The following is a 21,465-nucleotide window of genomic DNA, read 5'->3' on the forward strand; positions in this document are numbered from 1 at the left end:
TACGTAAGGGGCGTATTTTGGCTTCAAGAACGTTGAGTGGGAATAGATACAGTGCGCGCCCACTGGTAACGAGGCAGGGCTTGTTTGCTCCCCGCCTAGCAGGTAGCAGGAAACGGCTTGTCTGCTCCCCGCCAAGCAGGTAGCGAGGCACGGCTTGTCTGCTCCCCGCCAAGCAGGTAGCGAGGCACGGCTTGTCTGCTTCCCACCAAGCAGGTAGCGAAGCACGGCTTGTCTGCTTCCCGCCAAGCAGGTAGCGAGGCACGGCTTGTTTTCTCTCCGCCAAAGCAGGTAGCAAGGCACGGCTTGTTTGTTCCTCGCCAAGCAGGTAGCGAGGCACGGCCTGTTTGTTCCCCCGAGCCCTGTACCACTTCGACAGCAGCAGTTGAGAGCGGAGGACCCCGAGCGACCAGCAATGACGACCAATGTCGTAGATTTACTCTAAGCACGATGCTAGCTTCATGTAGTTTCGTTTCACCGTCAAACAAGAGGGTAGGATTTTTATCTTCCCAAGATATATTTAGTGGGTAGAGTATCGAAAACACTATTACTTACCAGCTTATTCTTTACATATCCTTATTGTTAGTACGTATTTTCATGGATTCATTTATCTTGATAATTTTGTGGACATATCTTTAAATTGTGTCAACCATCTCACAGTAATTCTTCTTTGGGTCTGTGAAGCTGTAACCTTATATGGGTGAAGCACCTAAGTAGTAGCAGATCTATATATGGATAGGAGCCAACTATATGTTGTTAGCAACTGTTTGCTAGACAGAGAGTCTACATCTGTTACGTATACAAATCAGTGTCATGTCATCTTTATTGTTTTATAGTGATGTACCCAAATGGAAAGGAATTTGTGGGCTGTACCTTCTAGCAGAATATAAGCCACACTGTGTGATGAAGACTTTGCCATTTTGCCATTTTGCCATTTTGCCCATGATGGCCACTTTGTCAATGATTGTCAATGATTGTGAGATCTTGGTCAGTATGGGTCAGCGATGGTCTGCACTTTGTCAGCCATGTGTGTTGTGATTCTGTGTTGTCTGACCATGGCTGAATAAATCTAAGATGATCCACAGTCTGTTTCACGATTTCATAATTGTCCATCTCATACAGAAATAACCCCCACCTAACACTTATCGATGAACAGTCCTTTCTTTCGCTGCTGTTCCCTGTAATGGCGTCGTGAACTTAGACATAAACTCATGCAGACATTCGCTGATCAGTCAGAGTGAGTGACTTAGCCAATCCCTGACCAGGGATCTGTAGCCAATGAACGGCGCTCGTTCAGTGTGTGGAAATGCGGGAAAACGTGTGGGAGAAGCCACACCTCCAAAGTAGACGCTGATACACTGATACACACTCACACACACTGACACACAATAACATTGATTTTTTGGGATATGGGGACATTTCGAGAAAAAGCGAGAGGGAGTTGGTTGCAGCTTGTTGAATGCCGAAACACTACTTGACTTGTGAGGACATTGCCTTTGTACTCACAGTTACAAGATGTGCTTATAATGCAAGTATGTAAAACGACTTATAGTCCTCATATACAGGTCAAACCAACACACATGCTCTCGCACACACACGCCCACACACACACACACACACACACACACACACACACACACACACACAAATACATGATAACAGCACGGAGCATCAATAATTTAAATGTAATTATGCTGGGAAACTTGAGAAACAGAGAGATGACTGTGCAGTATGAACAATCAGATCTAAGTCAAATCGGGCAAACCTCAGTAGGCTAAATGGTTCCTCTGAAGCATCCTTACTTCATGAGCCCCTTTCATAGCACATAGCCTAGTTGATGTTCTCTTGGCTGGCTTCACTCTAAGTCAGTTAGAGTTAAAGGGCTGTCCAAACTTTTTGGTGTGAAGAGATGAAGTCATACTTTTTGAAGTTGAAGTGGATAATTTGACTAATATAATGAGTCAAATATTTATAAGGTCTTAATAAAACCTGAAAGTGAATGAAAATTACACTAAAGAAGACTAAACTCTCTGGAACTGTTTGAAGGGCCAAACATTTTTTCATGTCAATTTACTTGTTGGAGATACTTAAGTTCATAGTTGATGCTATTTTTTTTACAACCAAATATTTTGATATTTATTGTGTGTGTTATAATGTTCTTAGACAGCAACACTTGAGGCAGACTGCTGTTGTCAGGCTTAAACCAACTTTTTTGTTTTGTTATTTTAGTGTTTTAAGCGAATTGAAGTTTTAAATTATTCTCCATGTTATGAGAATAACTTAAAACTTTTGATGATCCTAAGAACCATCAAACTCATTAAAAACCCAATATAACAAATTGAAAATTTGGCAGTTTTTCTTAGGTTAGAAAAGTAAGGGTGCAGACTGCACATGTGTTGACTTTAAAATGGGGATGTGACACCATTTTTTGTGTGGCAGAGACTGGTGGTAGAGACTCTAGCTGAAGCTGTGGGCCACAACCTTTGGATGGAAGTGGCTACAAGTTGTTGCCTGACAGCTCTAGCCAGAATCCACACCTCTTATCCCTGCCTCCAAAGTACAGCAAATCACCGCCACTCACAGATTGTGGATGGTCCTCGGGTCCTGCCTTGTCCTTATCTTTGTCTGGTGTACACTGCACATCACAATGTGTGCGTTGTTTTGCATTAAGTTGTCAGTTGGTTTACTGTTTGCTGTGTTTACTGGCTAAGTCTGTTTGCCAACTGCTTGCCCTGCAGGTTGTGTGTTATGCTAACTAATTGAGCGTAACACACAACCTGCAGGGCCATTGACTTTATTGGAGTGGAGCTGAACTCTCTGACAGCAGTGTCTGTTGTTCTGGCAGGCCGTCAACCAACGATCCGGTGGGGAGGGGGTAGGGGTGGGGGTTGTTCTGGCAGGCTGTCAACCAACGATCTTGAGGAGCCTAAGAGAGCTCAAGAGCTCTCAGGAAAGTAGGTGGTTAGTGACTGAGATTTACAGATAGATACATGCAGTAATATGATGTACTGTGTATGCACAGAGAGAGAGAGGAGCTCAAGGTGCCAGTTTCCCCGGTAGTCTAAGCCTATAAGCACTAAGAGCTGGTCTACACCAGCAGTAACTATAAGATTTATCAAAAAGGAAAGTTTTAAGTCTATTCTTAAAAATACAGACTGTGTCTGCCTCCCGGACCCTGGCTGGAAGGCGGTTCCAGAGGAGAGGAGCCCGATAACTGAAGGCTTTACCCCCCATAGTACACTTGGAGACTGTAGGTACCACCAGCAGGCCTGCACTCCGGGACCGCAACGCTCTCGAGGGACAGTACGGCACTAGTAGCTCCTTCAAGTAGGATGGTGCCTGGCCATTTAGCGCTTTGTAGGCGAGAAGAAGGATCTTAAATTCTATTCTAGACTGTATAGGGAGCCAGTGCAGAGAAGCCAGGACAGGAGTGATGTGGTCCCATTTCCTGGTTCTGGTCAGTACATGAGCTGCAGCGTTCTGGACCAGTTGAAGAGTCTTTAGAGATTTGCCAGAGCACCCTGACAAAAGAGAGTTACAATTATCCAGTCTGGAGGTAACAAATGCATGAACTAGTTTTTCCGCATCATTTTGCGACAGGATATTCCTAATCTTGGATATATTACGGAGGTGAAAATAAGCTGTTCTTGAAACTTGACTGATGTGAGAGCTAAAAGACATATCTTGATCAAAAAGAACTCCTAGATTCCTAACAGTGGTGCTAGATGCCAGGCTGATGTCACTAAGGACAATCAAATCACTAGAAAAAGTCTCTCTGAGGTTCTTAGGGCCTAGCACAATAACTTCAGTCTTGTCTGAGTTAAGTAGCAAAACATTTCTGGTCATCCAGGTCCTAACGTCCTTAAGGCACGTTTCTAGCTGACATAACTGACTGGTGCCATCGGGCTTCATTGATACATAAAGCTGAGTATCATCTGCATAACAATGAAACTGTATGGAGTGTTTCCTCATAATATTTCCCAGAGGAAGCATATATAATGTAAAGAGAATTGGTCCAAGCACTGAACCTTGTGGGACTCCATGGCAAACTTTAGTGTGCATAGAGGACTCATTATTAACATGTACAAACTGAGATCGGTCTGATAAGTAGGATTCAAACCAACTTAAAGCAGTCCCTGTAATTCCAAGCAAATGCTCCAGTCTGTACAACAGGATCCGATGGTCAATGGTGTCAAAAGCAGCACTAAGATCTAACAGGACGAGCACAGACAGAAGTCCCCTGTCTGAGGCTAGGAGTAGATTCTAACTAGTTTGTAACTCTAACTAGTGCAGTCTCAGTGCTATGGTGGACTCTAAATCCTGACTGAAACTCCTCAAATAAACTGTTGTCATGGAGAAAGTCACACAGCTGTTTAGCTACCACCTTCTCCAGGATCTTCGAGAAAAAAGGAAGGTTGGATATAGGCCTGTAGTTAGCCAGAGTTCCTAAGTCCAGAGTAGGCTTTTTAAGTAGAGGTTTGATTACTGCTACTTTAAATGCCTGGGGTACATAGCCTGCCAGTAGAGATGAATTGATCATATCTAATATAGAGTTGCTAACTAAGGGAAAAACTTCCTTAAACAGCTTGGTTGGGATTAGGTCTAAAAGACAGGTTGACGGTTTCAACACAGAAATAATTGAATTTAGCTCTGAAAGGTTGATTGGAGAAAAACAGTTGAGACTAATATCTGGTCCTGGAACTGTCTCTGCCGTATCAGACGTATCCGCACCAGGTAAGGGCAGGAGGTTACCAATTTTGTCTCTGATGTCTAAAACTTTGTTGTTGAAAAAACTCAGGAAGTCATTACTGGTGAGGGCTAGAGGAATACAAGGCTCAATGGAGCCATGACTCTATGTCAGCCTGGCTACAGTGCTGAAAAGGTATCTAGGATTGCCTTTGTTTTCCTCAATTAGAGAGGAGTAGTAGGCAGCTCGGGCATGACGTAGAGCCTTCATATATCTTTTATGACTATCCTGCCAGAAAAAACGAGATTCTACCATTTTGGTCGAGCGCCATATTCTTTCAAAATTCCGCGACGATTGTTTTAGAGTACGGACTTTATACAAACCATATTCTTCAACAACACGAGTTTGGAACATTAAGCTGTATTTCTTCAACACTCTTTCTTGTACTTATTGCTTCATCTCTTACTTACTTTCCTTATTTTATTCATATTTCTATCGTGTTATTGTGTAAGAGCAACTGTACCGACCGGTTTTCCCCCAGGGATTGAAAAAGTATTTTTTAGTCAGATTCTTCATGAGGGGCTGATGGGCATATTTTTGTGTTTTGTGCATATGTGTTTGCTCAGACATCATATGACATGTTTGGATCAGAATCTGAGGAGTGTGTTAAAGGGATATAGAGTGTTACAGCGTCGACCACAACCTCAGCTTTACTTGTATTTTCTCGTGTTTCCACACTGTCTGTTTCTGTCTGTGTGTGTTTGTCTATGTCTGTTACCTAGTCAAGCCTCTCCTCCTCCTCCTCATTTCTGCACACCTGTTTCTCATTCAGAGTCAATCCTGCAGAGGCCCTTTCTGAATATCCACAGTAGGCAGTGTGTACTTGTCAGTAGGGAGGTTCAGTAGACTGAACCCTTGTGGTCATTCAGTAGGCATTTTTTGGGTCCACCTCACTAACTTCCGGGTTTTATGCAGTATGGATCGGATGCATCCTTTCAGGAAATGAGTTATATTTTAACTCCCACAATGCTGTGCAAAATTAAATGTAAAACGTCACTTTACGTGCTCCTCCAAATCAAAACAAACGAGCATGGATTAATTGAATCAATTTTTAATCTAGAGTTAAAGTCCCTACTGAAATCACTACTATTAATTAACAACAGGAAATATAACAAATGTCTGCATTGTTATAAAACCTTTTCCCCTCTATTTAAATAATGATTTCATATTTAAATGCGTCTTTACTGGTTTATTTTATATTCTGTATATTTCTGTCTTTCATTTGATCTTTATGTACTGTATGTTATTTACTGTCTTTTACTTGATTTAAATCGTGATATTATTTTTGTTTACCTGACTGTGTATGTGCATTACTCTTCTTGAATAAAGCTAAACAAAATAAACAAAAAACCAGGATGGCTGCGGCCGGTTCGGGTAACGCACCTTTCAAATGACGCCACTTCCATACTGAATGAATCAGACGAAGTAGTAACAAATATCTGCCTACTGTGCGCGCCTACTGAAAAGTAGATATTAAAAGTATACAGCACAGATAGTAGGGACTGTCTACTGACTACTGAAAGATTGTGTAGGTACTTTGCAATTCGGATGCAGCCCCACTCTTCACCAGATTGTCTGCTCATCAACAGAGGTACTCCGAGTCAGCCCTTTTGAATTGAGAATTAAAGTTTTTGTTTTTTTTTGCTTATATCTTGGATATCCAGATTACTGCTTCGTCCTTTAGACAATAAACCCCCTTAAGACCAGCTTCTGTGTTTGTTGGGTTACACTTGAGTCCAGCCTTCAGAGAAGTATTAACTAATTATTAACATCAACAGATATTACAGTCAATCTTAAAGGGGAACTTGAAGTCGTCTAACAAGTTTTTTTGGTAACACATCATTTTAACCCACCACTTATAATGCATCATAAGCACATTGCATTTATAAGGCTTTAAAACAGTCCTTATAAGTAATTACAAGCATTAATAACAACTTCTCTATGACCCTTTCGATCAAGTTGTGGGAGTAAAAATGTGTTTCAAAAGACACTGTTGTTGCTTATGCATTAAGGTAAAATGCATTATGCATGGGACAGCTGTGGCTCAGTCGATAGAGTCTGTGGTCTCTCAACCTGAAGATTTGGAGGTTCGATCCCCAGCTCCTACAGCTACATGTCCAATGTGTCCTTGGGCAAGGCACTTAACCCCAAGTTGCTCCCTCTGCTTTGTTAGCGGCGTGTGAATGGATGACTTAATACTGATGGACTACACAGCAGCCTCTACCATCAGTGTTTGAATGTGTATGAATGGATGAGTTAATACTGATGCACACTTTACTCAGCAGCCTCTACCATCAGTGTTTGAATGTATGGATTAGTTAATACTGATGGACTCTTTACTCAGCAGCCTCTACCATCAGTGTGTGAATGTGTATGAATGGATGAGTTAATACTGATGCACACTTTACTCAGCAGCCTCTACCATCAGTGTTTGAATGTATGGATTAGTTAATACTGATGGACTCTTTACTCAGCAGCCTCTACCATCAGTGTGTGAATGTGTATGAATGGATGAGTTACTACAATAGACTGTAAATATTGCTGGACAAACCCTGACCCGTCTGTTACATAGGCAGCAAATGAGTCCAATCGACGGCCGCATCCATATTCGATTTGCAGTCTCAACCTAACTTCGGATCAACCTAACAACAGCAGTAAGGCGGGACTTAAAATCTGCCCATTCAGTTCGACGTTAGCAGTCCACTTGACAGCATAGCTAACGGCTACGGCTGCTAGCGTCCCCTATGGCTTTCCTGCTTGTCCTGAGAAAACTCTATAAACAGTAATTTTACATTGAACTTTTCTACAACACAATTCAAATGAATTATATTCAACCCAAATATTTAATTGGAGTCTTAAAACTACACTTATTTTAAAAATATACAATTATGGTTGTTAGTTGTTTGTCAGAGCAATTACTAGACTTTGTCTGGGTTAGCAGAGCAATACATTAGCAAAGTTTTATCATAACATGTAAGAAACATTTTGAGGCTAATCTTTACATTTAAATTCTGACACTGTGTTACAAATCATTACTTGGGTGGAAGAACATGTTTAAGGATAAGAAGTCTGTTTTAAACAATAAAAGACGAGAGCTTTGGCGTCTTTTTTTCTTTTCGCCATCTTCTCTCACCAGAACTTTAACTGTTGAAAAGTCATTCTGAAGAAGCTTGAGCATGTGACATGGATCCAGGATGACAAAGAAAGAGAGAAAATAGCAGTTATCCATTAAATCAATTTGTTTGTGCATTTTCTGTATTCATCTGTGTGTAAGAGCACATTTATAAATTCAACAGTATACTACCCAGACAACAAAAGTACAGTATTCAGGTAATCAACATCTATTTAAAGTTAAGAAGATCAACCTTATTGTAATCATGCTATTTTCAGCTCTCTCACTCACTTGCACAATGATATTCAACATCAAATTGTCTCAGATTTTGTGTTAGGAAAAATTAAGCAATTTATTGTGGATAGTACTTCATCTTAACATGAAACAAATATAACCTGAATTATTTAAATCATTAACAGGTCCCAACTCTCTGTGCTTTAGTACAGAACATACAGTAGCTCATCTATTATTAATATGAGCTCGGTACATGGCTGTATTCTTCAAACTATTTCTTTATTAATAACCATATTATTTTTCCCTGAGCTCATACAAAGTTGTTTTTTTTTAAATTTGGGAACAGTTTGCACAAATCTTATGACACTACGTCAACCATGCAACGTTAATGTCATCCTCTATAACCTACACAGCACATTAGGTTCAGTCGAGTTTAGTTTATGTTAAGTACTGACGGATAATTACTACACAAAGTTTGTTTTTTAATGTCGACTTTTACGTGGAGTATAACATTCATCATAACGTCAGATAACCATAAGTCTGCGGTTAACCACCGAGGTGAATCTTTAGTTTTTAACATCACACACTATCTGACAACATGTTAGTGTTGATATGTGTTAAACAAACTCTGAGCTGGAATGGAGGTCACTGGGGCGGAAGTGAGTTGCAGCGGTTGAACTGAAAAGACAGAATGACTGTGGACGAGAGAGAACTGATTTAGAATTGGTTTGAGAGAAGTTGATGCAGAATCTGGTAGGTTAATTACTTAAAGGATACATGCCCATAATCAGCTGATCACCAGAGCAGGTAGACAGAGGAAGTAGTTTAGATTGAAGTGAAAGGATGAATGAATTTGTGAAATAATATAATCAGTCTTCCTGTCTGAACTTACTGTAGTGGCAATTTCTTCTTAAGTGTCATATAAAAATTGTCACTTGTGTCATAGGAGCCAACCTGTTCGTTCCTGATGCATGTCCACTTAAATATACTTACAGATCCGTTGTTTCACTTGATTTCTTATTTTATTTCGTAATTCCACTTTTTTCCAGAACAGATCCAAAATGAATATATCAAAACTCATAACAAAAGGTCACGATCAAAAAACATTTGCTGTGTGGCTCCTATACCTCCACCACAGTCCACAAACAAAACGATCTACTTTTTTTTCCTCACCACCTGTGCATCGCACCCAAATTAATTAACTCATCTCCACCCATAACACAAAATACCTGCCAAAATATGCCCTTTATTCACCATAAAGGTTTCCATGTCAAATCAAGTACTTCTCATAAATTAATACTTATTTCTAACAACACAAAAAATATACTCTATTAACACAAACTTAAACCATACTTCTGAAACTAATGTTACCATGATTAAAATGGCATCTACACTTACGCTGATCTCTATTAAAGCTGATTCTGATTTTGATTCGCATGTGTATCATGCTGTTCCTAGGTGAAAATATAAATTCATTTTAAAATTCTCATTATGACTATAGGAATAAATAATCATTATTAAGCTCACCTTTAGGTTAAAATGATTATTCTCATGTATGTAACTTACCTACATCTTATAAATCCTCCTGCAGCGCCTCTACTGTCTCTCATGTCGTTGAGTGTGTGTCCAGCTGGCTGTAGCAGGTGTTATGAAGGTTCATATTTGTGACGTGATGGAACTCAGCAAACACCTGCAGACCTACAAAAACATCAAAGTATATTGATGAATACAATGAATGAACTGTAACAGGTTGATATTGATGTGAATTTCATCAAAACACTTTTGTTTTCATCATATACCTCACAGTTTTAAATGATTCTCCTGCCTGTTTATTTTGGAGTCTGTGTGATGACGGAGGTATGTGCGTGCGCGGTATGTGCACGCTATGGTCAGAGCCGTTAGCAGCTTGGTTAGAGGTAAGTTGATGATGTGTCAGTTCCGTCCAGAAACACAATTAAAAGTATCTTTTCAATAGTTTACATGTAATCAAACTGTGGTGTTCTGTTTAGGATCGTATTTGTTTTATTTTGTATCAGTTTTACAAAGTTTTGAGTTTTGTATATAAAGGTATTCATTAGTTTCGTCGTAAATGTTAACAGTGGTGACATAAGCTAGCGTCTCGCGCAGTAGGAAACCCTGTCTCTCCCTGATGACGCATTTGTCTTTTGTCAGGGGAGATGCTTGACTGACAACCATCGACTGTAAATATTACTGGACCAACCCTGACCCGTCTGTTACATAGGCAGCAAATGAGTCCAATCGACAGCTGATCCATATTGGATTTGCAGTCTCAACCTAACTTCGGATCAACCTAGCAACAGCAGTAAGGCGGGACCGGCGGGACTTAACTCCACCCATTCAGTTCAACGTTAGCAGTCCACTTCACAGCATAGTTAACGGCTAGGCTGCTATCATCCCCTATGGCTTTCCTGCTCGTCCTGAGAAAACTCTATAAACAGTAAGTTAACATTTAACTTTTCTACAAAACAGTTAAAACAAATTATATTCAACCCAAATATTTTATTGAAGTCTTAAAACTACACTTTGTTAAATATACAATTATGGTTATTAGTTATTTGTCAGAGCAGTTAGACTTTGTCCGGGTTAGCAGAGCAATACATTAGCAAAGTTTTATCATAACATGTAAGAAACATTTTGAGGCTAATCTTTACATTTAAATTCTCACATTGTGTTACAAATCATTACTTGGGTGGAAGAACATGTTTAAGGATAAGAAGTCTGTTTTAAACGATAAAAGACGGTGATGTTGGTGTCTTTTTTCTTTTCGTTATTGTTGATAAAACTACTGTTAGACTGTAAATAAATATGAGACATGTCTGTGTCTTATATTTACTGATGTCAACAGCGATGTGGGTGACAATTGAAAAATTAATATTTAGTATTTATTTGTTTTCATTTGTTTTCAAGACATTTGTTTTCTATAGAACCCTGTGAAGTCATGGAGTCTGTGGCCAGTGTCAACTGCACACCAAAAACTGTAAGTATTAGAAAAAATAGTATTTAAGACTGGCATCTTTTATTATGAGTTGCAGCTACCTTGTTCAATATTATTCCTGCAGATGTGGCTAACAACAAAAAAACACCCTGAGCTGTCACATGTACATTTTGTTTTGTCTGAGGCATTAATTGAACACCTTTGTATTTCTTCTATAGACACAGTGTGGATTATTAGTGACATGTCCGTCGAGGTGCCCAGAGAGCTGCAGAGACAGCACCTGTCAAGCTGGTCAGCTACACGCCTTTCTTTGACTGACTGGCGGCGCGACTAGTCACAGCGGCCCCCCTCTCTCCCGATAGAGCGGTGTTTTCTAACTTTTCTAACTTTTCTTTTGACTTTTCTCCGTGTTTTACTAAAAACACAAAAAACACAATTACAGCCGTCGATTTTTACTGGACTTAAACAGTAACAGCCTTTCTGTGGAGTTATTACCCGAATCACAGAGACAACAGCTTCAAACTTTGGGACTGCTTTGCGAGCCGGTTTACCCCCCGGAGAGGAGACGTAAACGGTGCGAGCGGAAACAAAAGCGAGGTAAACGTGGAGGCATAAAAGCGAGACTGGCTAATACACCACACAGGTCTGCTCTTCCAACTCTTCTACTGGCAAATGCAAGATCTCTGGACAATAAAATGGACCATATAGAGCTACTGAGAGCTGCGCACCACGACGTGAGGGACGGCTGTGCGTACATTTTCACAGAGACATGGCTGAACGAACACATCCCAGACTCTGCCGTTCAGCTTGAACAATTCACATGCTACTGTTCGGACAGAATCCTTATTAAAGGAGGAAAGAAGAAAGGTGGTGGAGTCTGTGTTTACATCAGTGATGGTTGGTGTCGAGATGCTGCTGTGGTATGTAAACACTGTTCACCGCTGACGGAGTTTATGATCATTAAGTGCAGCCCCTTCTATCAACCGAGAGAGATAACAGCGACACTGCTGGTCGCTGTGTGTATTCCCCCCACCACCAACAACGCTGATAGAATCGACGCACTTTGGGAACTTTACAACGCCATCAGTGAGCAACAGACAGCCCACCCAGACGGATTTTTCATCATCGCTGGGGATTTTAACCATGCAAATCTAAAGACCAACACGTGACCTTTCCCACAAGAGAAGGTAACATTCTGGACATGATTTACACATCAGTTAAAGGTGCTTACAAAGCTTCACCCCTCCCCCACATTGGCCACTCTGACCATATCAGTGTAATGCTAATGCCAGCTTACAGACCCAGGGTTAAAGTCACCAAACCAGTTCTGAAGCAGGTATGTGTGCGGCCAGAGGGGGCCTTCTGCTGCACTACAAGACTGCTTTGATACCACAGACTGGGAGATGTTTAAGCAGGCAGCCACCTACAACAACCACACAGACATTGAGGAGTATTCTGACACTGTTACCTCCTACATTAGCAAATGCATTGCTGATGTCACCACCACCAGAACCATCACCACCCGGGCTAACCAGAAGCCATGGCTGACAGGAGAGGTACGCGGGCTACTGAGGGCCAGGAACACCGCCTTCAGAGCTGGGGACGCAGCCTGCCTGAGAACAGCGAGGGCCAACCTGTCCCGTGGCATCAGGAAAGCCAAACGCAGCTACACACTAAAAATAACCGGACACTTCAAGGACAGCAGAAACGCGCAGAGCCTGTGGTGTGGTATCCAGACCATCACGGACAACAAACCCAAGCCACAGACCTGTGACAGCAACACCTCTCTGCTGAACGACCTCAACAGCTTCTTTGCCAGGTTTGAAGCACACAACAGCACGCCCCCACAGAAGACCACCCCCCCTCCCCACGACCAGACCCTGTGCCTGACTGCAGCCAGCGTGAAGAGAACCTTCTCCAAGATCAACACCCGCAAGGCTGCAGGTCCAGACAGCATTCCTGGCCGTGTGCTAAAGGACTGTGCAGAGGAGCTCAAAGATGTCTTCACGGACATTTTCAACGCTTCTCTGAGTCAGGCTGCTGTTCCGTCGTGCTTCAAAGCCACCACCATCATACCCATTCCAAAGAAGCCCTCACCATCCACTTTCAATGACTATCAACCCGTTGCACTGACCCCCATTGCCATGAAGTGCTCTGAAAGGTTAGTCATGGCCCACATCAAATCCACCCTACCCGCCACCCTGGACCCCTAACAGTTTGCATACCGAGGTAACAGGATCACCGAGGATGCCATCTGTTCTGCTCTTCACCCAGCCCTCACCCACCTGGACACCAAAAACTCATACGTCAGAATGCTGTTCATGCTGTTCAGCATTCAACACCATCATCCCTCAGCAGCTGATCAGCAAACTGGACCAGCTGGGGCTCAGCACTTCCCTGTGCAACTGGCTGCTGGACTTCCTCAGCGAGAGGCCTCAGACAGTGCGGGTCGACGGCAGCACATCAAAAACCATCGTCATGAGCACTGGGGCCCCCCAGGGTTGTGTGCTCAGCCCCCTGCTCTTCACGCTGCTGACCCACGACTGCGCTCCATCCTTCAGCAGCAACCACATTGTGAAGTTCGCGGACGACACAACAGTGGTTGGTTTCATCTCCAACAACGATGAGACGCACTACAGGATGGAGGTCAGCCAACTGGCCACGTGGTGCAGAGACAACAACCTCTTCCTGAACGTCGACAAGACTAAGGAGGTTGTTGTCGACTTCCGGAGAGTCCCCACTCCTAAACCCCCACTGACCATCGACGGTGCTGCTGTGGAGAGAGTGAGCAGCACCAAGTTCCTGGGGGTTCACATCAGTGAGGATCTCTCCTGGACAACCAACACCACATCACTGGCCATGAAGTCCCAGCAGCGCCTCTACTTCCTCTGCAAGCTGAAGAGAGCACGAGCCCCCCCATCCATCATGTGCTCCTTCTACAGAGGCACCACCGAGAGCATCCTGACCAGCTGCATCACTGTGTGGCTTGGGAGCTGCACTGCTGCCAACCGCAAGACCCTGCAGCGCACAGTGAAGGCTGCTGAACGGATTATCGGTGTCCCACTCCCCTCTCTTCTGGACCTCTACGGTACCCGCCTCACCCGCAATGCAACCAGCATTGTGCATGACCCCACCCACCCCTCACACAGCCTCTTCAGCCTCCTGCCATCAGGGAGACGGTACCGCAGCCTGCGGGCCGGCTCCACCAGACTGGCAAACAGCTTCTTCCACCAAGCTGTCAGGAAGCTTAACTCTCTCCCCTCGCTTCCTTCCCTCCCCTCTGCCCCCACGAACACTGGACGTTGAAACCCCCTCCCGTTTTCCACCAAGAAACTCTGGACTAAAAACTCAATTTACTGCACATTGCAAATACTGCACAAGTTCACTTTTTCTTTAAATTTTATTGTATTTTATTTACTTCCTTTTGCACAATTTAGAATTTATACCTTTTGCACAATTTAGAATTTTGAATTTATTACTGTAAATATTATTTATCTTATTTTTACCTAATTTTATTTATCTATTTTTTACCTTATCTTATTTTACCTTATTTTGGTTGTATTGCACCGTGGGACGGAGACAAACGAAATTTAAATTCCACTGTATGTCTGGCATATTTTGAAATTGACAATAAAGTTGACTTTGACTTTGACGCAATATTGTAAATAACTCTTAGCCTTCATCAAATCAAACCTGATGAGTCATCAAAACATTCTCCCCCCGTACAGTGTGTGTCGATGTTAATCTCTGCTGTAAAAACAGGCTTTTTAATGTGATTTTTCAGATTAAATAAATATTTCTATATAAATGCACTCCTTTGTTTCTACTTATGAGTATACATTTTAGATTTGAAATGACAAGAATAAAATGTGCATTAATGCTCAACTCAATAGCTTAGGGAAGGAAGTCTACTTTTACACAACTTCTTATTCTTTTGATAAATACTAATGTAGTTCATTTCTTAAAATGGGATGGAACAGAATCATTGCAAAATGATGACCTTAAACACAGCCCCATTCTTAAATCAAGATACATGGAGAGTAAATAAGATCAATAACTTGTGAATAAAAACACAGTTAAAAATGATTTAGAAATGTAGTCTTCCCAGATCAATATCACATAATATCAACTTCTCCCATCTAAACTGGACAAAGGGTTTTAAAATGGGAAGAAAATAGTTTGATTGCGAGTTGTTTGGAGGAGATCTAGTTTTATTTGAACAGCATGAATACAGTCTTCCAAGGTGCAAACCCTCCTCCTTCTTCTGAAGCCTGTGGAGCTCCTTCATGTACTGCTGTCTTATCTGCTGGCCATCTTCTCTCACCAGAACTTCGACTGTTGAAATGTCATTCTGAAGAAGCTCGAGCATGTGACATGGATCCAGGAGAACATGGACTTTTAGTGAGGGGTCTTCAGGATGACAAAGAAAGAGAAAATATCAGTTATTCATTAAATCAATTTTTTTGTTCTCATCTATTTTTCTGTATTCATCTGTGTGTAAGAGCACATTTATAAATTCAACAGTGTACTGCCCAGACAACAAAGGTACAGTATTCAGGTAATCAACATCTATTCAAAGTTAAGAAGATAAACATTATTGTAATCGTGCTATTTTCAGCTCTCTCACTCACACAATGATATTCCACATCAAATTGTCTCAGATTTTGTGAGGAAAAATTAAGCAATTTATTGTGGATAGTACTTCATCTTAACATGAAACAAATATAACCTGAATTATTTAAATCATTAACAGGTCCCAACTCTCTGTGCTTTAGTACAGAACATACAGTAACTCATTTATTATTAACATGAGCTCAGTACATGGCTGTATTCTTCAAACTATTTCTTATACTTTATATCTATGTGCTTTATATCTTATTTTCATTCCACATGTTATTTATATTTCTACTGCTATATTCTGTGTATGAGTTCAGTGAAAATTAATATGGTTATTAATATAGTTCTTAATGGTTACAGATGCTCTTACAAAGTGCATTTTTTTAAATTTGTTAACAGTTTGCACAAATCTTAAGACACTACATCAACCATGTAACGTTGATGTCATCCTCTATAACCTACACAGCACCTTAGGTTCAGTTGAGTTTATGTTACTGACGGATAATTACTACACAAAGTTTTTTTTTAATGTCCACATTTAGGTGGAGTATAACATTCATCATAACGTCAGATAACCATATTTACAGTCTGTGGTTAACCACTGAGCTGAACCTTAAGCTTCTAACATCACACAAACTCATTTTCAACATCTTAACAACAAACATTTCTAAACCATTGACCGTAAATAATGAGCTACACAGTTAGCCGACTGGTTTACAAGCTAACGCTAAACAAGCTAGGTCCGTAAATATAAATACCGACACACAAGTATACAGTAAATATAACACGACTATATCACTTGCCGAAGAAAACTGAAGCATCAACTTGTTGGATGGTCTGTTAACCGCACAGCAAGCCATGTATGTTGTCAGATATGTGTTAAACAAACTCTCCAAACAAAGTAAAAAAGAGGAGAAATCAGACGGGTCAAGCTGTTAGCCTCCTGACCTGCTGACCTGACAGACAGATGCAGCGCGCAGAGCTGTCAATCAAATCTGCCACAACCAAATATGGGCATAGTCGTTTTCCTTAATAGAATAAAATCCGATGAGTTATAAAAAAATTCACCCCCCTCACAGTGTGAGGAGAAGGGGCCGTCAACTTATCAGATATATCTCGTTTTTTGAACCAGGCTGTAAACATGTTGATTCCTGTGGTAAAAACGGGCTTTTTTGGCTGTGGGCTTATGGCATTTCCGGCGCTTCTGCAGCCAGCCTCAAGCGGAACCTCGAGGAACTGCAGTTTTTTGTACTTCCGCATAGGCTTCATTTTTCGAGACCGGAGGTTGCCCCTTGGGTGCAAAGGAGTGAGTGGGCGAGTTTACCCCATAGACTGTAAAAATAATGGACGAGACAAGGTCCCCGGTCTAATGAAGCTTTTATTTTTAGAGCTCCCCCTGCTGACTGGCTGCAGTATAGGTCATAATCCCTGCCTCCTCAATGATAACAGACGGGATGTGGGTCAAACTGTAAAGTTAAAATACTCGTCACATAATTTTTTTCCAAACATAAACTCTGCTGTGATCATTAGTTATTATCACCCTACATTGTGTTCAAGTGCTAATTTTTCTGTGAAGTTTGTTTTAAATAAGTTATTTGAGGTTAAAAAACGGGATTTTACGTCATATTTGACGATGATTGACAGCCGCCGATCTTGCGTAGCTCTCTTTGTGAATAGCAAAAGTTACGTAGTGAAGGAAAGCCGAGACGCCATTGAATTCTTCCGTTCAGTTTTTTCGTCTTTTTTGAGCTGGCAAAATGAGTTGTTCTGCAGTAAACTGTTCTAGCCGACCTGTGGGAGCTAAGGGATCTTTGCAGTTTTTTCGGTAAGTAAAAAGTGTGATTTATGTGTCATTGGTTAAAGTCGTTATCTAGCTAGCTAACACAAAAGCAGCCTAAAGTTAGCTGAAATGTTGTAAAGCTAGGTTACTTATCCGGCATGATTTATCTTTTTATTTTATTTTATTAAATGAGCAAACCTAATAACTGGCATGCTATGTTTCTTGATATTGTTATGTCGTTATTGTGATTGAAATTGTATTTAAAACCAAGAATCGTAATATAAAATCTGCTCATAGATGCGGTTCATTGACTGTACAGTTATTTTACAACAAAAATAAATAGTCTGGTAAAGTCTCAAAAGTATCTAGGGCAAAAACAAAGTCGCATAATTTAAATCTGGCCTGCATCATCACTAATGTGTACATGTTTACAGTCTGAGTGATAAGTGGGCTATACACCGTGCAGGCTGAAATTCATAGTACTATATACGAGGGTAGAATATTTCTCTATGTATCCAGATAAAACTAAAGGTAAGATGTGATTTAATATAACTGTTACTGATTTAAGAGACAAACCGAAATGTGAATGCAAACATCAACAACCGGCGGCAGTGTAATGTATATTAATCGAGCATCATGCTGCTTAAACTGATAAATATTCTGCATTGTCTTCCACACACCAATTCAACAGTCACAAGTTGATCATATTGTAAATTTAATGACACTCATTGAGAAATTGTTCTAAAAATTGACAAAACCTGACAAACATTGCGGTGATTATGACTGTATCTGTATTTAACACCTTCGAAAGGAAGGTGTTAATGCAGGAGACCAGTGTTACACACAAAATGCTGCTGTTATTGAAGTTAGGAGGAGACATAGGCACAATAAAAGAAAACATAAAGATCGCGTTTTCCCCCACACATGTTAATATGTTTTAAATGTCATGCATTTATTTTTTATTTCGCTTCAATAATCGTTAACGAAGAGAAACACCATGATTAAACTACAGGCTATTGTTGCCTTTTTATAGCCAAAGAAAACTGAACATTCACAGCCTCTGTATTCAAAAGAATTTCAACATTGACATTTATGTCTTCCTATTTCCCTCTTTTCGTCAACATTATATTTAAAACTGGGGATTTCCTTTTTCTCGGGTCACGCATCTCTCCCCCAGCTCGCCCCCTCCGGTGCGCTCCTCTCCATAGTGCGCTCGTCTCCTCCCTCTAAAGCTGCTGCTACTCTGTAGGACGCTTTGATTGAGGCACCTCACCAATAAAATACTATTTTATATTTTATAAGCAGTTTGCCACCACACTGTACTTTTACTCTCCAAAGGCATATGAGTATGTGCGAGACAACTTTAACAAAGCTTTACCACACAGTCACACCATCCGCACAGCTGATCCAGGATTTACTGTAGCATCTTTTACAGCACTAAAAGGTCATGTACAGGCAAACAGAGAGAAGGGAAAAGAAACAATCTGTGCTCTCAAATAACAAAGCAGTCTCAAATCTTTTTGAGGAATTACAGCTAAAATTGTTTTTACTTTGCATACAGTACATCCTCTGATAAATAAAGTGAAGTACTTTGATTGCATTTCTGTGGTGTTCCTGTAGGTGACCATGATGCAGCCAGACTGAAGCAGCAGGTTGTGAAGGTGGACGCCATCATCTTGTCTTTGCAGTGCTGATTCTGAAGAGCATGTCTTCACATAGGACTCAAAGGTAAAATGATCTCTCATATGATTGGACCGTGTTATTGTAAATGCTATCAGCATCAAAGTAATTTTAATAACAATTTATAATCTTCCTAAAATGTAAGGAAGACTAGAAGAAGATTTTAACAGCCTCTATGGTTCTGCAAGAAGTTCATGTTTAAATTGTTCTTCTTTCTGTCTTCAAGGAAATCAATGCCCAAAGGAAACAACAGTCCAGAGTCTGATTCCAGCTCCGGTGAGGTTCTGCACACAAATTGGCTGTCTGATTATATGAGACTATTTAAGATTAGTTTAATTTATCAGGCTGGCCCATGTGATGACAGTTTTTTATTGAATTCATCATGTCTTTTATATTTTGTTTTTCCTCATAAATAGTTCTCCTGTCATAAAAACAAACTTTAGAACCTGAAGTTTAGCAGAACCTGAGGACAGATCTTATTTCAGGTCTGAGGCATAAACATCACAGTAAAATTTATTATACTTTACATTTAACTCTGTGATTGTTTTTCTTTATTACAGAAGATGCCCTCAGATTCAGATCCATCAGCAACACCTGACAACATGGAGGACTCGTCCCCTGAGCGTTTCCTGTCCTCTCTTGATGGAGTTCTTCTCTTTAGTCATTAACTCTTGAAAACACCAGCACAACATGCCAGACTGTTTGACAAGTCTTTGATTGAATAAATGGAAATGGAATCTCATACGTATCTTGCTATGCTTATTGGCTTTAAATGTTTAATATTAAATAAGTTTGAAGGCCATTTATCTCAGACGAGACCAGCTGAGCTCGTCTGTTAGCTTTGCTGTTGTCTTAGCTGTTGTTGGTCAAGAAGAAATTAATGTCAGTTCAAGGCCTTTTCAAATGTGAGCTATAAACTTAACTGCTAAATTATTTTACTGTGACCAACACTTTGTCATGCTCCAGTTAATCAGAGACAGTCAATTCAGATTTTTAAAAAGTTTATTTAAACATTTTATGAAAAGACATCTTCAATAAACAACCCCTGGCTTCATTAACCATGTGGAAAATAAGTAAGGGAGACCATCAGGTCCAATTGCTGGGACATAGGAGAAAGTATAAAAAATAATTTAACAAAGAAATCCAAACAAAATCAAATAAAGTATAGAGATCCTGGATGATTGTTTGACTGTTAAAATATGATGGAAAAGCAAATCCAACACAACCCTCCAGCATCTGGCCTTTCAAACACAGGGCTACATCATGTAAAGAAAAATAAATTAAATATTGACCTGGATCTCTGTGTTTTATCTGAGGATGACTATGGTAGCCTTCTCACTGATCACTGTCACAAAGCACCAGACTCTGTCCACCTTCTTCAGTTGTGCAGACGTCGATCAGCTCCTCTGGGTGATGGCAGAGAGGACTCTTCATCTGGGAGAGCTGCTGGTGTAAGGTCATTTCTACCACAGTGGATGAGCAGGGCATCTGGCACAGGTGAAAAAAGGAGGAGGTTCCTTCAAACTATGTGACCCCAGCCTGACCACTGTAACAGGTGTGCAGACAAAGGTTGAAATTAGTCATTTTTAGGTTCTGTTGATTGTAAAATGGAAAAGAAAACATCACCTTTCTATCTAATATTTAGCTGGTGTATGACTCTGTGATTTTTATTTTTAGAAGACTGTATTGTTAACAATGTTTTGACAATCCTCTTATGAAACTTAAAAACAATCACAGGTCATAAACTTTTAACAGATGATTTTAACTTACACTTCACCTCTGTGGAAGATGTCAGACCAGCTGCTTTTATCTCTTCTTTGCCTAAATGAAAATACAAAAAACAATTGATTTACTGTTCATTTAAATATATTAGAAAAGCAGACATGAATCACATTGTAGACTATCAGTTTCTAACAAAATACAACATATCTTACCACCTGTAGTCTACGGTCTGTGGTGCTAACCTAGCTTAAATATAGCTTAAATATAGAACGATTTTGTTAAAAACAGAGGACCCAGCAGCCCACGTATTTTCAATAATGATCAAAATAGCGGGATTTTTAAAGTGTGTTTAAATATTAGACTTTGAATACGGTGGTTTGTTGTACTTAAACATTTCTTCATCGTAGACCGGCAGAGCGGTTTCGGTGTAGCTGGGCTGCGTAAGTCATCAGGGCAGTACGGTAAGTGGGCGGGGCGTGTTACCAGGGCTCCTGCCCCTGGACCCTACTGCGCAGGAAGCGCCCCTAAGTGGCGTATTTTGGCTTCAAGAACGTTGAGTGGGAACAGCTACAGTGCGCGCCCACTGGTTTACCCCCCTGCCCCCCTCCTTCTCGAACTTG

At 40.7% G+C, this 21,465-nt stretch overlaps 1 long non-coding RNA gene across 1 annotated transcript; it reads left to right on the forward strand.

The window, feature by feature from the left end:
* Positions 1 to 15,191: 15,191 nt before the first annotated feature.
* On the forward strand, positions 15,192 to 20,420 carry LOC136179435 (uncharacterized). The gene is made up of 3 exons (XR_010666580.1): positions 15,192 to 19,171; positions 19,350 to 19,399; positions 19,684 to 20,420. It is a non-coding gene; the product is annotated as an uncharacterized lncRNA (long non-coding RNA).
* Positions 20,421 to 21,465: the final 1,045 nt, after the last annotated feature.

This window comes from Labrus bergylta, chromosome 6 (genome assembly GCF_963930695.1).
Source record: "Labrus bergylta chromosome 6, fLabBer1.1, whole genome shotgun sequence".
NCBI classification, from domain to species: Eukaryota; Metazoa; Chordata; class Actinopteri; order Labriformes; family Labridae; genus Labrus; species Labrus bergylta.